The following is a 25,861-nucleotide window of genomic DNA, read 5'->3' as shown; positions in this document are numbered from 1 at the left end:
CCAGCCATTCTTCAGTTCCTAGTTCAAAATTCTGGACACAAAAATGTACTCAGTACTGCCTAAGGAATGAATGAAGGGCATTTAACTTGTGATCTTCTAAACCATCCTGGAAATATTTTTAGGGAACTGGGAAAATTACCTGGGTTACAAGATCTTTCGAGTAGTTGCCAGGCTGGGTCTGGTGACCGTATCGAAATCTTTGGTCAGGCCACTGACTCCATTTCAGCTGGTTCATTCTTTGTTTCGAATAATACAGGTTTTTGTGCATTGATGTTTAAGATAAAGTGGTGCCCATTTTGCATTTCTGGTTACGTTTACAAAACAGTGTTTTATTGCTGTCTAAACAGCAGAGTGCTCTCAACCTTTCCTTCCCCCACTGCCGCACACTGAGAAAGGACTGTTATGTGTGCTTGCCCTTCATTTGAAATATGTTGTATTTAAAGGTCATCGTGTTCTGGTTTGGTAGCAAATTATTGATCTAGGTATTATGGTAACAGCTATACTGCTGTTGGATGAAGATAAATATCCAAGAATGCAACTGGTATTACCTAGTATTATTGTTTTTCCTGGGAGCCTGGTCATCCCGTAGAGGCAAAGAATGGTCAGCAGGCAAATATTACCAGGTAGAGTGCAAGCCAGTGGTACCCAATGCCCTCCAACAGCCCCTCCTCGTGTTCTGCCTCTTATCTCGTCCTGGGTCTGTGTTTTTGCTCTTTATTTTAACTCCCTTTATTTTTTTAGAATTCTTCTGTTGCTCTCCACATTTTTTTCTTCTTACTTGAAGTCATATTTTCATCCAGTTTTTGAAGGATTATAAGGAGACACTATCATTCCTTCTCTTCCCACTCCATCTTGAGTTTAATGGTGCTTTCTCTGATATCATCAGGAAATTCTTAATTGTCTAATATAAAAGGCTTTTACCAGGCTCCCATTCTTCTGGAATTTTCTATGCTATTTGAATATTTTCTGTTGACTAAGATGTAGTGAAACTCTTTGCTCCTCTTGGTATTTTATTTTAAATGTTTTAAATATTTTAAATGTCCTAGTTTTTGTTAATGTTCCTCTTTGCAGTCCTTTAATTTTTTTCTACTTTTTTTGAATGCATGTTTTCTCTTTCCTTTGCTGGAAGACCCTCAGGATAACTCTCCTTTATACCTTCGACATGCAGGCGGACTACAGCTAACTAGACAAGCCAAAGACCACATTTGAAATGGCCCATCAGTGGTTCTGTGTTGATTGTGTTGGTATCATCTCTGCGTTGAGCCTTGTCTTGGTCTGACTTTGGGACTGGCATTTTAAGCATTATTATTCTTTCCTAATTAAGAGTTAACCCAAGGAAGAATGGTTCATGAAATGGTACTTGAGCAGTCTCCTAATATAACTTTATTCCCTGGGAAGTCCAGGAAATCCAGTAGAGTGGATAATTCTTGAATATTTAGAGTGGGCTGGTATTAAAAGTTATTATAATTATACCTTAATTTATAACCAAGTTTATTTATATCATATAAATCTATACTTAAGTGTTACATTATATTTATAATTTGTCTTATAAAATATAGGTACAAATTTATACTTTAAGTTTATACAATTTATATTTATATAATTAAATATTTATATATCTTAACTTGCATTTATAATTCAACTCACAGAGTTAGCCCATGAACTATCTGTAATTCTTCCTGCCTTTCCAAAAGGACTAGAAGGCAGGTGTTTTGAGGTGTGGAACTCATCTCATGCTTAAGAGGCTTGCCACTCCACTAAACAATGCTAAACAATGGCAAAGGTGAGAGTTGACTCTCAATGGCCTCTCTTAATGTTAACATATTATCACTGCACCGCATTATCTCCCTATGTTCAAAGAGACTATCACAATCTTACAAAAGCCAAACAAGGGCTGTATCTCCACTTCACAACGAAGAGACCAGGAATCAGAGGGGCTTGCCCACATTCCTAAGCATTGGCAACCCTCTTTTTTACCTCTGTTGTCCCCAAAACCTAAAAGCTTAGCAAGTTGTTTAGGAGGTAGAGGACTGTAATCAGACAGGCCTGGATTTAAAATTTCATCACTTACTTGCTTGGAACCATGATACATTAATTCAACTTCAGAGTCAGAGTCTCAATTTTTTTCTTTCATATGATAGTGGCTGCCTCATATTTATTCATAAATTTAGCAAATAATCACCAATCACTTATTACATGTGAAAAATCTGCTAGATGCTGGAGATTCAGTAGTGAAGTGAACAAGGAAGTAAAAAAGAAAAAAAAAAAAAAAACCCTATCTTCCTGAAGCTGGAAGATTGTTGTGAGAATTAAATGAGATAACTCATTGAAAGTGATTTGCATGGTGCCTGGAACGTAGTAGCTACACAATACATGTTTTTTGGTGAAATGAATACAAAGTCTACAAACACCTGTAGGTGATGATACTTGTCTTTATCCAGAAGTCTGTCTATAAAGAAAGTAAATGTAATATTCACAAAGCCTTTCCTTTTCTAAGAATCAGTTTATTACATGGAAACCATTCCAAATTTAGCTATAGTAGTTGGGATTTGTAATTTAGAGTGCTTTGGTTTTAAACAACAGAATAAAAAAGAAAAAAAAAAGAATCAACTCTGTTTTCCTAAAACAGGAGAGCAAAGGGATATCAGTGTGGATAAGGCAAAGGAGGTATTGAACTAAGAACAGCACTGCGAGAGGATTTCAATCACAATTCAAGTTTCAGTAGGTTTCTCCTGGGTTCTCTGTCAGCCGCTGGATGGTGAGCAGGGAACGGGGCTTTGCTTTCTGGCTCTTAATTTGTATCTAATGGGGAAGGGATAATTTCATAAAGGAAATTTTGGCACTGTTGCAGTCAAGGAACAACATGTGAAAGCTACAGGGTCTTCAGAGTTGGAGGGTAATGTTGGGACGGTAAAGCTACAGAGTCTTCAGAGTTGTCAGTGTAATGTGCTTGACATTAAGGAAACAAATGGGGTTCTTGTTTCCAAATAGTGGGAATTCTACCGCCCAGTGGCATCCTCTAGAATTCCATGAATTGAAAATAATGGCGATATTTTAATTATTAGTGCCTTTAAAATATAAATGTGTATATATGCACACAAAATACATGTTATGAAGCCTTACCGCTGACATTATTTGCCAAAGGAGAGCTCTTCCTCTTATGGTCCATGTATCACATTGGCATTTGGCACCATGCACTCATTGCCTTTCATGGTGATTGAACAATTCGAGAAACACGTATGGAGGATCAGTGATCAGCCTCTTCTGTGAGCCCGGTGGCATGCTGGCTTGAGGAATATGGGAGGATGTGTTACATTACATTCTGTAATCGCATGTATTTGCTATCCTTGAGAAATCACTTATTGTCTTATGTGTTTCTGCCAAGAAACATTAGTCTTTTCATTTAAAAAAAATTCAAATAATATGTGTAGAAATGATGTAAGTGAAGTGCATGGTCCAATGCTTATATGTAATTGGTAGTCAATAAATGACATTTTGCAGGAGCATTCAAAACCCCAAACTTCCTGGATAGCTCTGTTAAACAGAAAGTGTCCAGTGGGGGCGGGGGGGGGGTGTGGAACACAACCAAAAAAAACCAAAAAACAAACAAACAAAAAACTGTAGTAGAATTCTGGGCAATCTTCAAATTCCAGAGAGGGAATGTCCAACAGCCTGTGCCAGCCCCTCAGTGATGTGGGGCAAGTGGGGCTTCTGCTCACTGACTTCTTAGTGTACGACCAATGGGTAGCTCCATTCCAATGTAAATTCCATGAGGGAGGGGCCATGCTGCTTCTTACTCACTCCAGTACCCTTCACTTAGCACGGTTCTTAACACATGGTATGCACCTAAGAAATATTTGTTGAAGAAATGACCAAATTGGGAAGCTCCAGAGAGAGACCAAAGGGAAATGAGTAAGCTACTTGCTTGAGTGGCTATCATCAGTGCATAATTCAAAAGCAATACTAGAATGGGCAAGATGTTTAATCTCTGTCATGAAATGTAACCTTCAGAGGGAAGACAAGCAACCCCAGTTGTGACTTCTCAGAGAGCCCTGGGCCTCTCTCTCATGTGGCCGATGAGAGCCACCATGCCAAGGCATTCTGTGTGTGAAAGTGAATTACACTGAGTCTGTGATGTTTGCAATGACTAAAAAGTCCTGGGTAAACAGAAGCCAGGAAGCAGGTGCCGACACTGGAAAATATCGACACAGAGAATCTTTGCACAGAATCCTGGTTGTGAAAGTTCAGTGTGTGGTATTTTTAACAATGGCTGTGTGATTTTCTTTACAGTTGTATTGGTTCAGGGTGGGAGAAGATGGTGCCAGTTTACGTATCAGATGGTTCCTGTAACATAACGCTTGGGTGATCGTTACTTATTTGTTGCTGTTGAATGTCTGCTATAATATGCCAGGTCTGGTAAACACTTTGGGTTTATCTATGTGTAAGTTATGTTGTTTCATTTAGATAAAGCATGTCTCTTTATCCACCTCTTTGCTTGCTTAATTCCTTATTATCATCTGCATGTCCTCTGCTATATTATTTCCCTTAGACTATCTCTCTGGTATCCTAAGGAATCTAGGGGTCTATACTGAGTGCCCTACAGCAACTATACTTTTGCCCCTGACTTCCCAATCTACCTGTTTCTAATCTATTGTGCCTTTCCCTTTGGATGGGAAGCTATTTGAAGGTCTGGGCTGTGACTTCTACTAACATAGTCCTATTACTTAGTTCAGTGCTTAATATATAGCAAATTCTCATTAAGTATATGCTAAACGAATAAGGAATTAAATAAAGCTGCAATTATTTTTGGAGTACACTATTGCCAAGGTATAATGCTAGGTATCTGGAGAACCATCAAGCATGAATAGGTACTTGCTTGTGCTAAAGGAGCTTCCAGTGAATTCAGCCATTCTCATATATTGGGTAAGTGCTTTTCGAATACCTACTATGTTCCAGGTCAGCATCTATTTGAACATAAAGATGGGTATTTTAAAGGCTGACTCATATTGAGTGTTCTTTGTCTTGAGGGTTGAATGGTAGGTTTGAATAAGACAATGATAAGTGAAGGGTGGCACAGGAGATGACTTAGAGAAACTGGTAAAGTATTTGAACTTATTTTATTTTGAAATAAGGCCTTTCTTTTCCTTCCCTATTTTTCTTCATATCCATCCACTCATTCATCTGGGACTTACTCAGTATATGTTGTATTAGATGCTCAGAGTATAAAAATAAATGGCATATCTGTCCCTAGGAAATACACACAATGAAACGTTATTTTAAGATGAGCCCTGCCTTTGCACCAAACATTTTAGTACAATGAATTTAATTAGGATTAAAGCACATCTTTCCTATTGACATTCAGATAATCAGCTAAAAAGTATAAATGATAGCAAAAATGTGTATTGCTATTTTCATGTTGGTAAATGCCGATATGTGAAGCTTTCTATATGGAGTTGATAAGCTTCTATTATATAATTGATATCAGTGAAATCATACTCCCCCCACCCCAATTGTGGCTTTCCATTTTAATTTTAGATTATTCCTAATTAGTAAATAAAATAAAACTCTTATATTTGAATGAAAGGTAAATAGATTGTTAAAAATAAATTTAAAAAATAAAACCCATCTTTGTGGGACAAGGGCATCTTGGTTTAAGTTTTTATTTCTTCTCTCAAGCTATGTTTCTTTGCTAAGCCTGAGCAATTATTTGACTATATGGCCTCTCTGTCAGCCACACAAGTTGGAAGGCCTTCAGAAAAGTGTTCTGGTGTTTGGATAGAAAAGCTTCTGGTGTTTGGATAGGTTGATAATCAATTTTTATGTGAGGTCTAGATGTCTAGATGTGCCCATGATGTGCCTTCATTGTCCAGATCAGAGGGAAAATGTAAGGTGTTAATACACCAAAATGTATTTTGTGAACACAGGAGAGGTCTGTTTTGTAATGGTTGTCGAGGGGATTTCCATGATCGGAATAACGTATGCTACGGTAACCTATGCTAAAATTTCTATGCCTTGATAAGCAATCCCTTGCCTAAATTCCTGGAAACATTTTGAAACTAAAAATGAACAACAACAACAACAAAAAAAAAAAAACAAAAGCAAAACTAAAAACGAATCTCCCTTTTCAGAAATAACCCTCTGTATCTGAATGGCTTATCTGACACTTCTCATACATGCATGCCTTGGGGAGTTAGTACTATTGCATTGTCCTAACCCACTTCCTTGACTAGCTGATAAACTCACTGAGGATAACAAGCATAACATTTAACAATAGTATCTACTGAAAGTCTCAGTGCGGCAGGCAATGTTCTTAGCGCTTTCCATGTTTTAATTCATTTAATCTTTAAAACCACCTTGGGGCAGATATTTTACATATTTTCCCCGTAAAATTTGTCTTCCTTGTGGATGGGAAACTGAGTCCTAGCATTCAAGCTAGCTGTGGGTCCTCAGTCCTAGTAAGGTGCGGAACCAGGATTCACACTCACGTGGTAGGACTCCAGATCCCGCACCCACGAACACTAAATTTACCACATGACTTTGTTCGCTCTGTCAGTGCAGTAAGCTCTCAGTAAAGCACTGAGAGAGCGAGCAAAGCCACAGACATGGAAGTGCCTCAGACACGGAAGGGACTCCAAAAATATGAAATGATTGATTTATCAAATAATTTTCCAGTTGTTTTCATAATTTGATTCAAGTTTTTGTATGTCCTTCTGGATAGAAGATGTAACGCAGTGATTATAATCTTAATATTCTTTGTGAGACTTGAAATAAGGAGCAGAGATTATTTCAGATACCACAGGAGAATTTTCTGCAGAAACCCCTCCTTGTCGTCACCACCAAAAATTCATAGTGACCAGGCTTTCATCGGGTTCAGATATGGAAACATGACTGACTCCCAGATTTGAGATTCATCTTCTATGGTTTCCCTTCTCAGAGTGTATCTCATTTTTCCTGGCAACACAGTAGATAAACTAAGGAAATCTTTCTTTTCACTTGTTCAGTGCAGGTAGTGATGCTGTGGCCCAGTGTGAGAGAGCACACAAAGTGTCACTGCTCTCAGGGGAATATTGCTGTTGTACAGAATCTTCTGTGCTGTCCCTGGTTCCTCTCTGTCTCCCATTCTGCCCACTCTAAGAGATGTCTCAGAGAGTGCCTTCCACGAAACGTGCTCCTCTTTTTCTATACTTCCCTTTCATCAAGCTGTCAAGTTTCCAGTCGTTGAAAGTTTTGGTGAGGTCTTTGCTTTCTATAACCAAACCTTTCTTCTAATGTAGAAAACCCATACCCTAAGTGATAAATGCTTAAAGGAAAAGAAAATTCCTAGTGAATCCATTATTCGAAAAGGAAACCCGATAAGAGATCTATCATAGCTCCCTCATACAATCAGAAATAACTTTGCCTGCAATTACTTCACAGGGATCATCTGTTAACCTGTGAACACCACAACACACTGTAAATTCCCTGAGGACAGGGACAAGCTGGTTAAAAGTTGAGGTAATTGGTGTACAATGGCACATAGGCATACTCCCATACTTGCATGTCTTAGATCTCACACAGATCTACTTTACTAAATCACATAAAGGCTGATAAGAACATGCTTATGAAAAGATGAAGACTGGGTTTTATAGGATAAGCATAAAATGTGGTATGATGTGCTAAAACACTTTAAAAGAGTTTGTATTTAATGGGACAGGAAAAGTCAAATGGGATACCTTTTTTTTTTTTTTTTAAGGGAGAGACAGAGAGTTTGAGGGGGGAGGAGCAGAGGGAAAAGGAGAGAGCGCATCCCAAGCAGGCTCCACACTCAGCACAGAGCCCAGTGAGGGTCTTAATCTCCCGACCCTGAAATCATGACCTGAACAGAAATCAAAGGTTGGGTGCTCAACAGACTGAGCCACCTCGGCACCCCAAATGGGATCTTAAGTCCTATTTAAGATTTCTATGAGGAAACAAAATGGGAAAACCATTTTATATCAGAGATTCCATCATGAGGAACTGCAAAAATGGAGGGGGAAAATCAGGGGAGAGAATGACTCTGATGCTGATGGGAAGTATAGTGAGGATGGCCACAAAAAGTCAAAATCAGTGCTGTAAGGACAGGGGCTGTTGGTGGAGAACCAGGGAGGGTGATCCCAGTGTAAAGGGATCAGCTTCTCCTCAAGTCTCCTGATCTTCTGGGTTTTTCAGAAAGGATGGAAATTTTAGATGGTGTCTCCAGTTCAGTACATACTATTAACCAATATAATAATGTTTGAAAACTTCTATAGGCAAGCACCATGCTGTTCAAACAAAACCTATATTTGGACTAGTTTGGGCCTGAAGACCTTCAGTTTGCAACCTGAGCTAGGAGTGGAATGAAAGAAGAATCTAAGTCTTAATTCAAAACATTGTGGCATGCCTCTTCAGTGGCAATGACTTATAATTAAACAGATTTTTCTTTTTTTTTGTCTGCCATACATGATGAGGGCCAGTAGTAGAGAAAATGTGCTGAGTTAAAGAAAAGTAGAGTCTTGCTACTCTAACTGTACTCTTTGGGCCAGCTGCCTGAGCTTCATCTGGGAGGTTGTTAGAAATTGAGAATCTCAGGTTGTACCCCAGACTCCATGAATCAGAATCTGCATGTTACCAACATCTTCTGGTGATTCATATGCACACAATTGTTTGAGAAGCACCAGAATATATTAATTTATTTATATATTAATTTAATTATATTAATATTCTTGGTTTTTTGTTTGTTTTTTAAGATTTTATTTATTTATTTGGGAGACAGAGTGGGAGTGAGCACGAGTAGGGGGTCGAGAGAGGCAGAGGGAAAGGGAGAAGCAGACCTCCAGCTAAGCAGAGAGCCTCAAGAGGGGCTCAATCCTAGGACCCCAGGATCATGACCTGAGCCTAAAACAGACACTTAACCAACTGAGCCACCCCGGCACCCCAATGTTCTTATTTTTAAGTTGCTCCTATAAGATGCTTCAAACACCAAGAGTTTGAGCAGATAGTAAAATTTCCAAGAACCTTTAGTATTACTAGTGGAACATGGAACCAAAAAGGTTCACTCTTACTGAAGCTTGAACAGAGCAGTTAATATGGTAATTCTGACATATTTAGTAATGCTTTCACAGTGTTAAGTTCTTTACAAGTATTTGACGAGCCAATACAAGGCTCAACACAGGTAATACATTTATTTGGTAATCAGTAAGTTACCTTATATAGTCAGTAAATGTTGAATCCTGGACGACTGATAAGATCGTTCGCTTTCGCATGTTTTTTCAATATTGTGCTCAGCCTCAAGTATAAATGGAATAGAGTGACCTTTTGATACTGCATGAAATTGACTGCATTTCCTAAGATTCTGTGGTTTCAATTACCATAAATTTTTTATCCTCGGTCCACAGCCATTGCATTGGCCCCAGCACACCGACATTTTATCTTTGGTTCTGCTAATGCTGTCAGTACCAGCGTAGTGTGTTGTTACTAATCTGTGTGTGAGCACACGTGTGTGTGTGTATTCCCCATCAGAACTTCATGTTGTGCACAGGAACAATATGCAATTTTCCCCCAAATCAAATCTAATCCCTACATGGATTGCAAAATGTGAATGATTTCTGTTCCAGTGATGGAAATTGTGTTCTAGGGTGCTAGCTAGCTCTTGAGTTTGTGAGATGGATAAGTCAATTAGTGGTTCCTCAGTTTATTAGCAACTTAATTGTCAGAATGTAATAGAAACTTCTGAGCTGCAACAGCTCATTAGAAGCAATGAAACACGTGATTTTCTTTTTCTAGAAGAATGTTCAGTGAACTGTGTTTTTTTTTTTCCCCAAAGAGATCTTGAAAATAAAATAAACACTCAAGTTTAAATGTCCACCTGTGAAGGTATAAGAGTTTTGAATTCTGCCACAGGAAAAATGCTCTGGAAACGTGATGGGTACTAAAGGGAGGGAAGCCTTGTTTCAAGTTTCTACTGTGTTTGGTATGGAACCTTAGATAAGTTTCTTAACCCCCTTCATCCTCAGTATCTTTATCTGCAAAATGGTGATCTTGTAGATATTTCAAAGCATTGTTATGCAGATAAAAGGAAGTAACACATGACAAGTGCTTAAAAACATCCTGGCACATACCAAGAACTCAGACTACTATTCTTTTGTCAACATAGACATTTTTCTTTCTTTCTTTTTTTTAAATTACATTGTGTTAGTCACCATAAATCATTACTATTTGGTGTAGTGTTTTATGAATCATTATTTGCGTACAACACCCAGTGCTCATGGCAACATGTGCCCTCCTTAATACCCATCACTGGGCTACCTCATCTCCTTACCCCCTTTGCCTCTGAAACCCTCAGATTGTTTCCTGGAGTCTGTAGTCTCTCATGGTTCATCTTCCCCTCTGCTTTCCCTCCCTTCAGTTTTCCCTTCCTTCCCCTAATGTCCTCCATGCTATTCCTTATGTTCCACATATGAACAAAACCATAGAAAATTGTCTTTTTCTGCTTGACTTATTTTACTTAGCATAATCCCCTCCAGTTCCCCCCATGTTGATGCAAGTGGTAGGTGTTCATTCTTTCTGATGGCTGAGTAATATTCCATTGTGTATATGAACCATAGTCATTCATCTGTTGAAGGGTATCTTGGCTGCCTTCACAGTTTGGCTGTTGTGGACATTGCTGCTATGAGAATTGGGGTACTTGTGTCCCTTCTTTTCACTACATCTGTATCTTTGGGATAAATACCCAGTAGTGAAATTACTGGGTCATAGGGTAGCTTGATTTTTAACTTTTCGAGGAACCTCCATACTGTTTTCCAAAGTACCTGTACCAACTTGTACTCCCAACAACAGTGTAAGAGGGTTCCCCTTTCTCCACAGCCTCTCCAACATTTGTTGTTTCCAACTTAGATATTTTTCTTCACCTGCCATTTTTCCTGAAATAAGTTAAATTTTAGAGCAAACTTATGTTTTCAAGATTAAAGATGTAATCATTAAAAAAGCATATAGCCCTTGTATTATCCATAAAGAAGAAAGCTGCATCTTTCTGTCATGCTCATACTTTAGAGAAATTGACAGTTTCTGCCAAAATAAGAGTTTACTTTTTAGTTCCCTGGTAGATTGTGGTTTGATTTTATTTGGCCTTTATGGCAACACTACTTTGATCATTGTCACAGAAGCGAAAGAAAAATCTTGCTTCTCCTCTACTGTTTTATTATAGCTCTAGCTCCCAAATATCTTGGCAATGTTTACGAATAAAGAGTAGTTGAAGACGTGTGTGGTGCTTAAAACTTTAATTCACATTTTAAAGATAGTAATTATTTTCTGAAGCCCACAGCCCAAACGAAGACTTTAATATGAAAAGAGTATTTCATTTCCAACTAAAAGTGATGATAAAATTATGGATTATTCCACTGTTTTTCTAATTCCCTTTTCTCTGATGTTCATTTTTCCTTTTTCTTCCCTCTGTATTTTTACTTTTTAGTCTATTTTCCCTTCATTCAACATTTACATAATTATGTTGTGTTAAATACCAGTGACTTTGGGGCAGTTAGGATGCTGTAAACATCACGAGGATAGGATCTGTGTCTGTTAGAACCATCGTGCGTGCCCGAAACACCCAATATCCCAAAATTGCTTTCTAAATCTAGAAATAAATAAAAGAAGAAATGAATGAATAAAGCCAAATGGATTAAATATGTATTGAAGCCTTCTTTCCTTCTCTTTAAGGATATTAGAAAGAATTTAAGTAAAATACCTGCTGTATTTACTGAGGACTCTATTTTACCTTGTCATATTTTTAAATAAAATAAATTATTCCTCCCCCTTATCATATTCAAATGGATAAACTTTTCTTTTTTCATCTGTATCCCCTGTTGACATTTCCTATGACTCAGTGGCACTTGTTTTTGTTTTAATGATGTTTTTGTCCTAGTTCGGCTATTCCAAGTTAAAAGCAGTATCTGTAGTATTTTATCAGTTACTAAACCCAATTTGTTATAGAAGAAGAAAGGCTCTTTAATCAGGAGTAAAGATTGTAAATGGCTTAACTTAGGTAGTAGATTAAATTCTTATTACATAGGGTTTCTTCAGATTTCCTCTTCAGTGTTGCTCTTTAGTGCTTTTTGAAAAAGGACATCGTTAGAGAACTAGCAGGAAATACTTACATAGTATTCATGGTTTCATGGTGCCCGTTATGCCCATCACCTGGCTCACTCCTTCCCACGCTGCACTGGGGCATCTGTCTCTGCTGGCCAGTTGATAGCTCTGGGGTCCCCAGACCCAAATGCCTCTCCAAGGACGTAGGCTTGGCTGAGACAGAATCAAAACAGGAACCCCATTCTTCGAAGGCCAAAACCCAAAGGATTTTGACTACTGCTTTGGAAATATTTGCAGTGGACATCAATAGGAACGGCAGCAAGATGAGAGGCCTCAGATTCACATTTTGGAAATGCTGAGCTGCCTAATGCTCTCTGAGGGGCAGATGCAAAGCAAAGGATTCTCTGTGGCACAGAACTATTTCCCTGTCAATCGCCAACGCCTGGTGTTTTCATCCTATGCCTGGAGGTGGAAGGACAGGACGGACTGCAGGGTCACCGTCTGCTGATAGCATCAGATCTTTCATCTCGAAGCAGATTGCAGCTGATTTCATCCTGACGTACAGACCTGGGAAGTTTGTTCACAACCATTCACATAAGCTGGGACAACAAGAACCCCCGCAGAGAATGCCCTGGCCCTTGGGTTCTTCCTTCCCTCCTGCCGCATTGCTAGAGTATCCGGCAAATTAGTCATTGTTCTTATGCAGGGTGTCATGGTCTGCTTGATATTGTGGGGTGTTATGAGCAACAAATGCACTTAAGTGAAGGATGCAACTGTGAAGGTGTAGCACAAACTCGGTAAATAGTGTTTGATTGACTTTATCTGAGATACATGTATCTTTCGCATAACATTTTTATATAATGCTTCTTCAAAGCACAGAGGTATTATGCTACGTTTACTTCCAATTACCTTGGGATGGATAGCCTGGGGCAGATGTCACTGTTGCCAGTCCATGGATAAGGCTGTTAAAGCCCACAAAAGGCAGGTTCGAAGCCAGGGCCCCAAGGTTGAGTACACCTGGCCTGACCTGGATGAGTTATCTCAGCACACTTAAGCTCTTTCTCTGGTCCCTTTTAACATACACCATACCCGTTTTACATTTTTATATTTTTATGTTATAACTACAGAAGTGCTCATTATAAAAAGATTAGAAAAAATGGAATTAAAATCATCTGAAGCCTCCCTTCCTTGTAATACTTTGGAGTTCATTCTTTCAGAAGTTTTCAGTTTCCGTGCACGGGTCATGGGCTGTACAAGTGCTCCTTGATAACTTTCTTGATTGATTTAATACTATTTAATTGGGTATGTTTCACTTAAATGACATACATCTAAGTCATCATTTTCATGGAGATTCGGTGTCATGGTGTGGGTTCTCCTGGATGTTTTCTTCCTTTAAACTCAAGCCTTCATAGCCTGGCCAGCCTGTGATCACGGCAGTGAGGCTTTTCTTGGTAGGAGTATCTACCATATGCCAAAGAGATCTACTTGCTAGACTTATGAGACTGAGAGAGCCCTAGAGAAAGATATTGGAGGCACTAACCATGGCTTTCGAAGGTCAAAGCTCCCAGCTCCAAGGGGGTAATTGAGACAAGGACTCAGGAAAGAACTCCCGCGCAGTAAAGGGGACAGACTCGATATGTGCTGGATGAAGATGGAGTGTACACATTCTAACATTTTATGGCGGACGTGAGGGTTTCAGGGTTTCAGGCATCTCAGGACGGGACAGTTGGTCTGCACTGATGGAAAAGCTGTTTTAGCTTCAGCCCATAAGATAGATCAGGGCAAATATTTTCACCTTCCCTCAAAGACTCTACCATTCGAGTCTTTTATAGGAGTAATTCTCAGTCCTGGTTCCTATTAGAGTCCCACCAGGGGAGCTTCTAAAAATACTAATTCTGTCCTTCAGACTGATTTTATTGCTCTGGGCTAGGGATGGGAGTGGAGGGGAAGCATAAATATATATTTTTAATGCTCACATGATTTTAATACATAGTCAAAACTGAGACTTGTGGCTCTTTAGGCATCTTTCGCTTTGTGTAAAAGACGGCCAACAGGAAAGTTCTTTGCATCAAGTTTTTATATGAAGAGCTATTTTTCAACAGTTTAGAGATTTAAGTGTTTCTAAGTTATTTCATTTTTTTCTAAGAACAAAATACTTATGCTCTGTTTTCTAAATTTTTTAAAATAAATCCGATTTTTAAAAATATTTGGATTTCTTTAAATAAAAGTGGGATTCTTATTGTTTTAGGTATTCATTTCTTCCTCCCAGTTGTTTATTTTGTTGATGGTAATTTATTTCATCAGTGTCTTTCCTGGTAGAATAAGCTTTGTGAGCACAGGGGTTTTGAATTATTTTGTTTGTTGCCAGATCCCCAGCATCAAGAATGGCTGGTACACAGTAGCTACTCAACAAATATTTAATATTTTTTGACAAAAGTTTGACATGCAAATCTTGATTCCTTTTTTTTAAAGATTTTACTTATTAAAAAAAGATTTTACTTATTTATTTGTCATAGAGAGAGAGAGAATGCACAGGCGGGGAGAATGGCAGGCAGGGGGGAAACAGGTTCCCAGCTGAGCAGGTGGCAAGACATGGGGCTCAATCCCAAGACCTTGGGACCATGATCTGAGCCGAAGGCAGACACCCAAACTACTGAGCCACCCTGGTGTCCCGTGATTCCCATTTAAAACTTATGTTGCATTGAGAATCACAGACATGGAATTTCTTTGGGGCTCAGAATTTCTATAGAAGTCTGAACTGGGAACTTCCCATCTGCAATATTTTAATCAATATTGAGGCCTAAAGAAGAAATATGGCAAATGTATGAAACATTCTTTGCTAATATTTGCTTTTATTCTCCTGGGAAACGACATGGCATTGTAGAAAGACAAGGGAGCCCAGAGGCCCCAAACAAATGTAGATTTAGATCAGTTAGGAATTGACCTTGAAAGAGTCTGTTGAAGACGTTATCTGTCTTCTCATCTCCGAAATCATACAGTTGGATGAGTTGACTCTTTTTGGCTCTTGTTCTTCCATATTTCAGTTACTACATCCTATCATTATGTGAGCCTGTTGTTAAATGACTTTTTTTCTGCTTTTATCATCCTGTAACTCTTGAATTTTTATCCAGTTTGGTTTATACTTCTTTTGTTATTTCCCATGTCATGACAGGCACACATGCTTCTTTAGCCCAGTTATCAAGTCACTTTAAAAAATGTCCCCTTGGGTGTTACTAGCCACTCTGTGTAATGGGGTGTCGTATGCAACCCCACTGTGTGTGCTCACCACATAGGTGTATAAATCACAGGTCATCGTGAGTGAGTCTGCATTTAAAACTGACTCAGTAGAAAGTATTTAGAGATTCTTCATGAGGGGTACACTCGTTCTGGTATCAAGGGAAGCTTGGACCCTAAATCGTACGAGATTGCAGCCTCACTCAGATGCATTGGAAGCTGAAACCCTTGTGGAATACTTAGACACAAAGTCATGGAGACTGCTCATATTGTATTCATCTGGTGAGTGTTTTCTGACAACCCACCACCCTGTTCAGAACTCTTGAGTGGGAAATGAATATTGCTTCAAGAGTCTACGACTCAGTCCCAGGCCCTAAAGGACTCTCTTCTCCGGGGGAAGGGCCCCTCACAGCACAGAGGCTTACTGGGAAGCACACTGATTCCTTTCACCCTAGATGCCTCCACAGAGAAGACAGCCCAGCCTCTGAATAGCTTCTAACCACCTTGAGACAATTTTCTCTCATTTTAATGCTATTGCCAGAATATTGCAGTAATCAGATCATTTGCTGTTGCCCAAATCTTGGCGTCCCCAACCTTAATAGACCATGTACATCCAGGTGCCAGGGATCTGCAGCTGCTTGGTCTGCACACATCTTGTGGTGCTAAGTGTGGATGAACAAACAGCACTGGCCCATGCAATAGTGCCTTCTAAGCACTTCTTCGGGGCAGAAAATATACGGTCTTATAGAGAATTTATTGGTTGAAATGGGAAATTGTTACAAAATGTCTTACAGAGTCAGCCTAAAAAACACACTTATACCAGGGTTAATACAATCTGTTAATTTGCCACAATAAGACTTTGTGTCATTTATAGTAGAGGCCTTCTTTCTGACATCCTGGTACTGCTTCTCTGAGTGATCTGTACTCATGTAATGTTTGTTAAATATTCTCAACATCACCTCCCTCCCAGATATACCAATACCTAAACTAGAAAAATACTAACGTCTTACTCATTGCAAGTTCTCACCTCGGAACCTTTGCATTTAGTCCTTTCCCTGCCTGGAACATTTCTTTCTCAGCTATTATGGCTTGCTATTTCAAATGCTGTCTGTCAGTCTGTCTGTCTTTTTCTCTGTATATATAAACATTTATACATATACATTATTGGGGGCATATATTTTACTATCAAGTATGTATATATATGCATACATATACACACATATATACACATGTATACTCTATTCTTCCTCTCTGTTACATATATATGTATTCTCTCTTTCTATATGTATATAATATTGTATAATATATAATAATATACGTAATATTATTATATAAACTCTATATTCTCTCTCTATATATATTTTGTGTGGGTGTGTATATATATATGTGCTCTGTATACTTTTTATATATATGTGTATATATAATACCCATTATTGGATGTATATATTTTACTATCAAGTAGGTATATATATGCATACCTACACACATATATATGCACATATATTCTATTCTTCCTCTCTATGTTTTATTTATATATATATATATATATATATATATACACCATATATATATATATATATTTGCACACACACACAGTCCAAATATAACCCTCTGTCTCTTTTTTCTCTTTCTTTTTCTATATATATATATTAAATACTATATAAAATATAATAATGATATATATACAACTAATAATAATATTATTATTAATATTAATAATATTAATAAATAAATTAATTAATATTTTAAAAATTTTTTCTTTATTTATCTGACAGAGATCACAAGTAGGCAGAGAGGCAGGCAGAGAGAGAGGAGGAAGCAGGCTACCCGCAGAGCAGAAAGCCCGATGTGGGGCTCGATCCCAGGACCCTGGGATCATGACCTGAGCCGAAGGCAGAGGCTCAACCCACTGAGCCACCCACCCAGGTGCCCCCTAAAAATATTATTAACATGATATATAAACTCTACATTCTTTCTGTACTTACATACATTCTATGTATGTAATATGTGTGTGAATATATATATATATTATATATGTATTCTATGTTCTTTCTCTATATATGTGTATGTATAAATATCCTATTTATCTATCTTTGGAAGGGGGTTCGTTTGTTTATTATCTGCCATCCTCTCTCCACCAAAGTAAAAAGTAAGTTCCTAGGAAACAGATTATAGCATAGAGTAGGCACTCAATAAATATGTATAAGTAGTAAAAATTTATGTACTTATAAATATGCACATAAATATGCTATAGATCTGTATGTGTGTACATGGATGGAGGGTGTGTCAAGTATACATATCATGGTTCCACGTGGTGTGGATCTCAGGTGATCACTCTATGTAGTAAACATGTAAGCAGCAGTGATTATGTCATATATCTTTTAATTCCAATTTACCATCTTAACAGGTAACAAGTAGGCAGTGACCTTTATACAAACAGTAAGGATTTTTGAGCCTTCACGGACATAGAAATTTTGATGCCACATTAAAACCTCTATATTGTGTAGGCTTATTTTATAGAATGGTCTTCCCCTTTCCCTTCATTTGTTCATATCCTATGCCATCCTTGAAGTCTACTTTATTTTTATTTTTTAAAAATATTTTATTTATTTGAAGAGAGAGTATGAGCAGGGAGAGGGGGAGGGGAAGAGGCAGACTCCCTGCTGAGAAGAGAGACAGATGTGGGACTCGATTCCAAGACCCATGGTTCAGGTCATGAACCCATGGTGTGGTTCATGACCTGAACCAAAGGCAGCTGCCTAACCAACTGAGCCACTCAGGCGCCCTTTGAAGCCTTCTTTAAACATTCCCTTCACTATAGTATTTTTCCCAATGGACCCATTTTTTTGGTCTCACTTATTTTGAGCTCAATCTTGTGCATAAGGACTATAATAATGATAATATTAATAGGAGCAAGGATAAGGGCTCACTATATACCAGGCCCTGTTTTACAGGATTTTCATGGATTTGCTCAAAATAGCCCTTCAATGTAAGTCTTATTATTATAACGCCCTTCCCAGACATGAAAATCTGCGACACAGAGAGGTTAAGTAACTTGTGGAAGGTTATGCACTGTGTAAGTGATGAACTCAGGATCCAAATGTAAGCAGCCGAACTTCAGAGTCTCTCTTTTGCCTCACTGCCTCTTTCACAATAACATCAAACTCGTGTAAGGCTTCTATGTACTTCTTGAGCTTTAAAAAAATCCTAAGAAGTCTAGAAATGTTTAAGAACTCTGTGAAAGTATATAGAAGAAAATCCTCAAGAATCATTTAGCATGTAGTCTATGTACGCCAATAGGCTAAAAAACCAAAATGAACTTTATGAAAATGATGATGGTGAGAAAATGTTGAAAAAAGGAGGAAAATGATTGGCAATAAAAGAGTGAAATGCCATTGGACTAATCAAAAAGAAATTCAGGGAGTAAATAACCAGTGAGTTGTAATCAACAAGGAAGCATAGACCATAAAACATCTAGGCACATAATATAAGATATTGGAAATAAGCATTCACATAGAATAAATAAAAATATGTTATTAATAACTATTAAGAACTGCTAGAACTGCATGTGTTAGAACAGATAAATCTAGCTTACTCGGAATCATAAATTCCCATCATAAATTGATCTATACACTACTTAACAGCCAGAAAACAACAAATTACCCCAACTTGTATGATGCAGAATCAGTTGGAGTGCTTATCAAAACTGCAGAATCCTGGACTGCTCCTCTAAGACAATCATTCTCAGCTAGGGGCAGTTTTGGCTACCAGCAAATATTTGGCAATATCCGGAGACCTTTTGGATTGTTTTGATAATCGGGGAGGTGCTCCTGGCATCAAACAGGCATAGACTAGAGATGCTACAAAACATCCTGAAATGCAGAGGACAGACCCTAGCAACAAAGAATCATCTGGCCCGAAATGTCAGAAGTGTCAAAGCTGAGAAACCCTGATCTAGAGGTTTTGATTTAGTGGTCAGTGATGAGACCTAGAAATCGGTATTTCTCTCCAGGGATCCAGGATTTTCTTATAAAGGCATTAAGAGCTTGAAGACAGGCTTTAAGGTAGAGATAGGATATGAAGAAATGGTGGGAAATGGAAAGAACATTCTTTTTTTTTTTTTGAAGATTTTATTTATTAATTTGAGAGAGAGAGAGACATAGCAAGAGAAGGAACACAGGCAGAGGGAGAGGGAGAAGTAGGCTTCCTCCAAGCAAGGAGCCCAATGTGGGGCTTGATCCCAAGACCCTGGGATCATGACCTGAGCCAAAGGAAGACACTTAACTACTGAGCCACCTGGGCACCTCTGGAAAGAACATTCAAACAGAAGAGCAGATCACATCCAGTAGGACTGAAGAGAGGTTCTGTGATGACACTGGGCTAGTAGTACATACCGAGAAACAACATCAAAGCAATAGCCTCTTTCCACCTGGAAGACCAGCTCTGCTTCATGGGATATAAGGGCAGTTACCCACCTTGGTTTTTATCTGCTGATAATTCACTCATTTTGCACCCTGTAATCTGATTACAGATTAGACTATCACATGCCCACTCATTTCTGTTCCATTGATTCATCCATAAAGTTCCAACATATAAGGAAAGGAAGTGAGAACAAGGTTTTATCAGATATATCTGGTTTGGTATCCAACTCTTCCTTTTATAAGCTGCATGGATTTAGGGCTAATGATAGGGTCAATGAGTGGTTTAAATGAAATAGTGTGTGTAAGGAAATGAACTCAGCACCAGGCACATAGGAAGACTCAGAGAAAGTCAGCTGCTACTTATTTTTTATTTAAATAACATTTATCTGTCATATTATTTATCAAACTATTTAAATGAATAGGAAAAAAAGTGAAGTTGAGGCTTAAGATGATGATTGGTATCTTATATCAATCTTAGCAACTGATTATTTTGTAGTCTGTTTTGATCTGAGAGGATTGAGAAAATCCTGCTTCGTAGAAACGAGTATTTGTAAATGGCTCCAGGTTTTAAGCTGCTCACTCTCACTTCTCAAGATTTTTTTTTTTTTTAATCCTGAGACCAACATAAAATGATTCAACATGGCAAGTTAATGCAGTGGTGGTCTCCACCGTGCTTATGATCAGAAAAATAACACAGTTGAGTGTGCATGCTTCTTTCTAAAAACTAGTTATATTGGCATATGAGCTCAATTATATAAATGTGTAAAATATATTATATACTACAGTGTTTATTATTAGTCCTTGCAACACTTCAGATATGGCTATAGTTCCATGGCACACAGTTGGAAAAAGCTTCTGGCTAAGACTATACACTCACAGCTTATAGATAAGTGTGTTACGCAGTATGGAATACAGACGCTCCCTCTAGTCCAGATATATTACATCAATTGTTTTCTCTTGATTAGCGAGCCTGATGCTTCTGCATGGACAGAGAGTACGTTGGTCTGGCATGATTTTCTCCTCACAAATCATCTCGGCTCTTTGGAAATTTTTGCAAATTAATTGCTTGATGATTCATTCCTGTATCCTCCCAAACACGAGAGCTGGGATGAATTAATCCCTGCCTTTATAAGACCCATGTCAACCTCTTCCTTTACAAAAGATGTATGTTACACTGACTCATACAGATTCAGTGCTTTGGGGGCTTATTTCAGAATCAGCCCCTCTGTGGTTGTGTTCAAATTTCCTTCCCTCCTACTAAGAATATATTGGCTGTTTGCCTGGCCTATCAGCTGATGTACAAGAATGAATGCAAGCCAATTTCAAATTATAGCCTAACATAAACATTAGTTGGTGGGGGTGGAAAAATGTGGGAATTTCAGAGCAAACAACAGTGAAAACAACAGGAGAATGAAAAGTCACATTATGTTTTTATGATTGATTCAACATTTCAGGTGTTATTCTTACTCATTTTTAATAAGCATCTACTATATGCCAAGTGCCTTAATAGTGATCCAACAGGCCTCATGGTGCTTCCATTTTAGATAGGCCATCAATGACGTTAGTAAAATATATATTAGTAAAATATAATACTAGTAAAATATATATTGAGTTATAGAAATAAGTATCAAAAGGAAAAATAAACTAGGGTAATGGGAACACTGTTCAGAGTGGTTGGGAAGGTCTCACTGAGAAGGTGACTTTTGAATAAAAGAAGGGATGAAGGGGTAAGTCATGTGGCCATCTGGCAGAAGAGCCTTCTAGTAAGGGCAAACAGCAGGTGCAAAAGCCTTGGGGCAGGAGAATGCCTGGCATTTTTTGGAGTAGCGATGAGGTCAGAGTGGTTGGAGAGGATTCAGACAGATAAACGGGGGCACGGACAGAGTCAGATGATATAGGTCTAGTATAGGGCAACCAACCATACATCTCAGACTATGATCGTCTACATTCACACCCAAGGGGTTAGTATTTACATTTTCAGAAGTGTTCTAGCTTGGATGATAAATTTTGTGGTGATCCTAGGCTAGCAGGTCACTCTGAGGATTTTGTCTTTGAGAGACATGAGAAGTCATGGAGGGCTAGGTCACAAGAGAGACAAGGTATGACTTAGGTTTTATCAGAAGAATCCCTTAGTCGTCTGTGATGAGAATGGATTGTTGGGGTGGGGAGGCAAGCGGTGAGAATGAAAGCAGGGGAGCCAGTTAGGAACCTACAAGATTATCATTTGGCACGTGCACTGCAGCCCTAGTTGAATTGTTTTACTTGAGGCTACATAACTAGCTAGTGGTGCAGATGGGACTTGGAAAATTTTCCCCATTTTCAGTCTGGTGTCTTTTATACAAGGCCCAGATTCTCTCTTAGTTCAAACTTGAGAACAAATGGAATGCCAGGCTGATCTTTATGGGCCCATTAAGTCTCCTGATTGGTGACTCAACTTGGTTGCTTCCTCTTCATGTTGTGAGAAGTGGACATGAAACATCTCCCTTCCCCCTACCCAGCGCCCCCCAAAATAGCTTGTTTTGAAGCAGCAACCAAGATTTTTCTTAAGCCTTTCTCTTGAACGTCTGTATTTATACTTTTGGCTCATGTAGCCTCCTCAGAATAATGAATTCCACATATTTAGTGGGTGTTTATTAACTCATGAGTATGTGATATAAGCTAGTAAGTTCAGATGGAGCCCAATACAGATGTGAATACATATTTTATGCCTGAATGAATTTTATGCATGAATATTAACAAAAATTAAATGGACTCTCACAGGTATAAATATATCTATGGAGGGAGTTCTTCAATTTTGTTTGTGTTTATTTCCACTTGATTCTTGGTTTATTTTATAGTCCCGAGAACTGTCTTCAGTTTTTGATCATTGCTTTCCTCAGTTAGAGTGGATAACTGGGAGGAAGAATCATGTGTTGATGGTATACATATATAGTCAACTGCAATGAAATATATCAGAATATACCTAAGAGGCTGAAATGTGCATGGATGTAGATTCTGTTTTACATATGTGCACTTGAGATGCAAACTTGTGTGTGTTGGGAGTGGTATGGATAGTCACATTTACGTACATGTTATTTTAAGTAGCCTTGATGTCAATGGAGAGTTACCCAAACAGTGAAATTAATATTTGTATTCTTTCTACTAACTATTCTAGCAGTACAACCTAAAATTCCAGCAACTTTGGCATCCAGCAAAACAGATACAGGGTCACATAATGCGCTTATCTTATCTCTCCTGGGAATAAAAGAAAGGACTAAGCTAATTCTCAGGGTATCTGTAAGAAGTGAATTTTCACAAGTATTTTTTCATAATACAAGAAGTATTTTTCATAAGAAATGTGTGATATGCAAAGTCTTTATTGTCTTGGTTATTTTTCTGCTGCACATATAGGCTTGAAATGTCTTAGGTCATTTTTTACCCCGTCTTCAAGCGTCCATCAGATTTTCAAAGCCATCCCATAAACAGAATTAGTAGGTTATGTTAGAGCCTTCTCTTCTTTCATGGGGCAGGAGTTGGCAAACTTTAAGAAATGCCACATGGGGAATCTGCTTATTTTCTTTTGGATTGTGAGAAGGTGCACAGACATGCTGTTGGTCCATACCTAGGTATAAGAGAAGCAAGGAAAAGGACATTGGACTGTAAAACATTTGAGGAAAGAAAGAGAAGAAAAAGAGAAAAGAAGAGAGAAAGAGTTGTTTGAGAGTGAGTATTCGAAATATTCAAATTGAGTATTCAAACATCTCCAACAAAGGATTAGTCCCTTCAGAGTGGACATGTATAATACACAATTGGTGAGGTGGTTTCTTTCCTGACTAAAACGCTTAAAGAGAAAAGCTGATAATCTCAAATTCTATTTCAGGGGTCTAGTCTGAATTGTTATTTTTTTCTTTAATTTCAGAAACTATTTTTTTTTAAATTTTAGTTCCACTTCCGCCAGTCTTGAATCAAACTTCATACAGTAAAACCAAAATTTATACATATAAAAGTTTTTTGCCTTTTTGTGCATGAGCAAAAGGTACAGAACTCTTTGTAGAAAGATCCTGGGAAGGGATTCCTATGGTCAATGTAATTCTTCTTTGAACCCTTGAATCTATCATAAAAGTCACTTTCTCATTTATTTATTTCAACTCCTAGTTGGGGTCTAGTGGGAGAAATAATCCAAAATAGTGGATAATCCAAAAATGTCATTTATATTTGGCTTCAGAATGCATTACCAGATGTTACTCTAGCAGATTTCCCTTCCTAATTAGGCCTCACTAAAAGTAGGAGTTAATTTTGTCTTCATTAGCTGTTTCCAAATCAGCAGGATGGGGCAAGGAGGAAGCCCAAGGCATGCTGGGTATTTGGGAGGAAGCTGGCCTGGTGCTAAAAATCGGCGGTAGATCATGCTCGAAGGAAATTCAAATATGGGCAGTCAAGACGCTGGGCATATACACTGTAAATGTTTGTTGAGCCACTTCTTGAAGGATTCTCGGGCTTTCATCCATTCTTTTTTTTCCTCCCTATTAACCATGAGTGCAGAAAAATTCTGTCCTTAGAATTAGGCAGATAATAAGCTGGATTTTTATATATAGAAAAAAAAATAGAGGCTCACAGAGGTTAAGTGACCTCTCACATAGATTGATCTCTGAGTAAATAGTACCTAAGATATTGAAACTGATTAATGAATGATAAGAAGACCCCACTGTTTCCTTCTTATTGATGATTTGAATAATGAGGAAGCAGGAATTCTCCTGGCCTAATTCGCATTAAGAGAGCTAAGATAATGAAGCTGTGATTAAATGGCTATTAAACTATTTTTATCAAACAGAGATCAAGCGAGTGTGAGAATCTGGGGACGCAGAGTGTAATTGCAATTCTACAAGATGTGGAAAAAATTACTATCATAAGCAGGGCATGGTCCTTCCATAATAGCCTGCATTTAAAAATCTTTGGGATACCACATGCCGGTTTCACTTTGCAGTTCTCCCTTCAGGTGTCTAGTAACATCTCGGAGTCACTCATTTCCTCCTTAATTTAGTAGATTTATTCCCTCTCTATGCACTTGGGTGAGCTCGATGACTGTCTGCCCCACCATGTGTAATCATTTGGAATATCCTTTTTGCCAACTGCTCACAGGGGAGGAAGGCCCAGGTATTATGTCTGGGACCCCAAATTTCAGTCTTGAGGTGACTCTCTGCACCCGAAGATACAGAATCTGCCTTCCTTTAACTCTGCCCTTTGAATTATATTACACTTACGGTAGGTCAGATGGGGACTGAGGAGTCCCCAGGAGCAGTGATGAACCAAGTGTTCTGAACTATCGTTTGTTAATGACATAGCATTACGTCAGAATTATGGCCCATTCTGAATTTTGGGTTGTTAGTATACATGTACGTGTATCACCTATCAGTGGAAATTCTTTATGGCTTGAGCATCTGTAGAATGGGCTTCCTTACTCCAGGAGCACCTTTTGAAAACGAGCATTATGGTCACATCATGTTTATTTCTATGGCAAGACGAGCAACAGACTTGCCTTGCTTAAGGAGAGCCCAGGTTGACGCCAAGCATGGCTAAAGCTGCTTGAGAGTCACCGAGCTCCCCGGTGGAAAAGCCTGTCGGCCTGTTCCCTACCTTTCTTTCCTTCTCCACTGCTGCCCTCAACACTGGGCTCAGCTGTGTAGCTTTAGATCACTACCTAATTGGTGACCTGCTCTCTCTTTTTCACCTCTCCACTTTTCTTTTCTTAACTTATATGGAGCTAATAAATATATTTTTGTAAAAATAGTAATTTTGAACAGTTAGAAAGCGGTGTCAGAGCAGAGTCTTTGAAAGGTTATTTTGCAAAGTCGTTTTACTGCCTGATGTATTTCAATGCCCTGTCACCTGTGAACAGACATGTGTTCATAGGCCAGAGTGCTTCATCTGCAGTGACTTTGATTTATTTGCTCTGTAAATTGGGACCGAAGCAATAATGGGAAGTGACATTAATTGTTTACCAGAGTCTTTTTTGTCACATCCATTGCCTTCTCTGGAGTGTTTGATTGTTGAAACTCATGCTAAACTAATTGGAATTGCCACAGTGAGGAGCAGTGTCCACTCAGCTTTACATACAGGAATATCTTTTGAGTTTCAGAACAAAAATGTCA

The 25,861-nt window shown here is 38.4% G+C and overlaps 1 protein-coding gene across 4 annotated transcripts in view; it reads left to right on the top strand.

The window, feature by feature from the left end:
• The window catches only part of PPARGC1A (PPARG coactivator 1 alpha), a 644,905-nt gene that overhangs the window by 573,572 nt on the left and 45,472 nt on the right, over window positions 1-25,861 (top strand). The gene's annotated exons all lie outside the window — the stretch shown is intronic.

This window comes from Mustela putorius, unplaced genomic scaffold (assembly GCF_011764305.1).
Source record: "Mustela putorius furo isolate JIRA1106 unplaced genomic scaffold, ASM1176430v1.1 tig00000083_pilon_pilon_pilon, whole genome shotgun sequence".
Lineage (NCBI taxonomy): Eukaryota > Metazoa > Chordata > Mammalia > Carnivora > Mustelidae > Mustela > Mustela putorius.
Note: the sequence above shows the minus strand (reverse complement) of the source record. Positions and strands in the feature narration are given on the sequence as shown.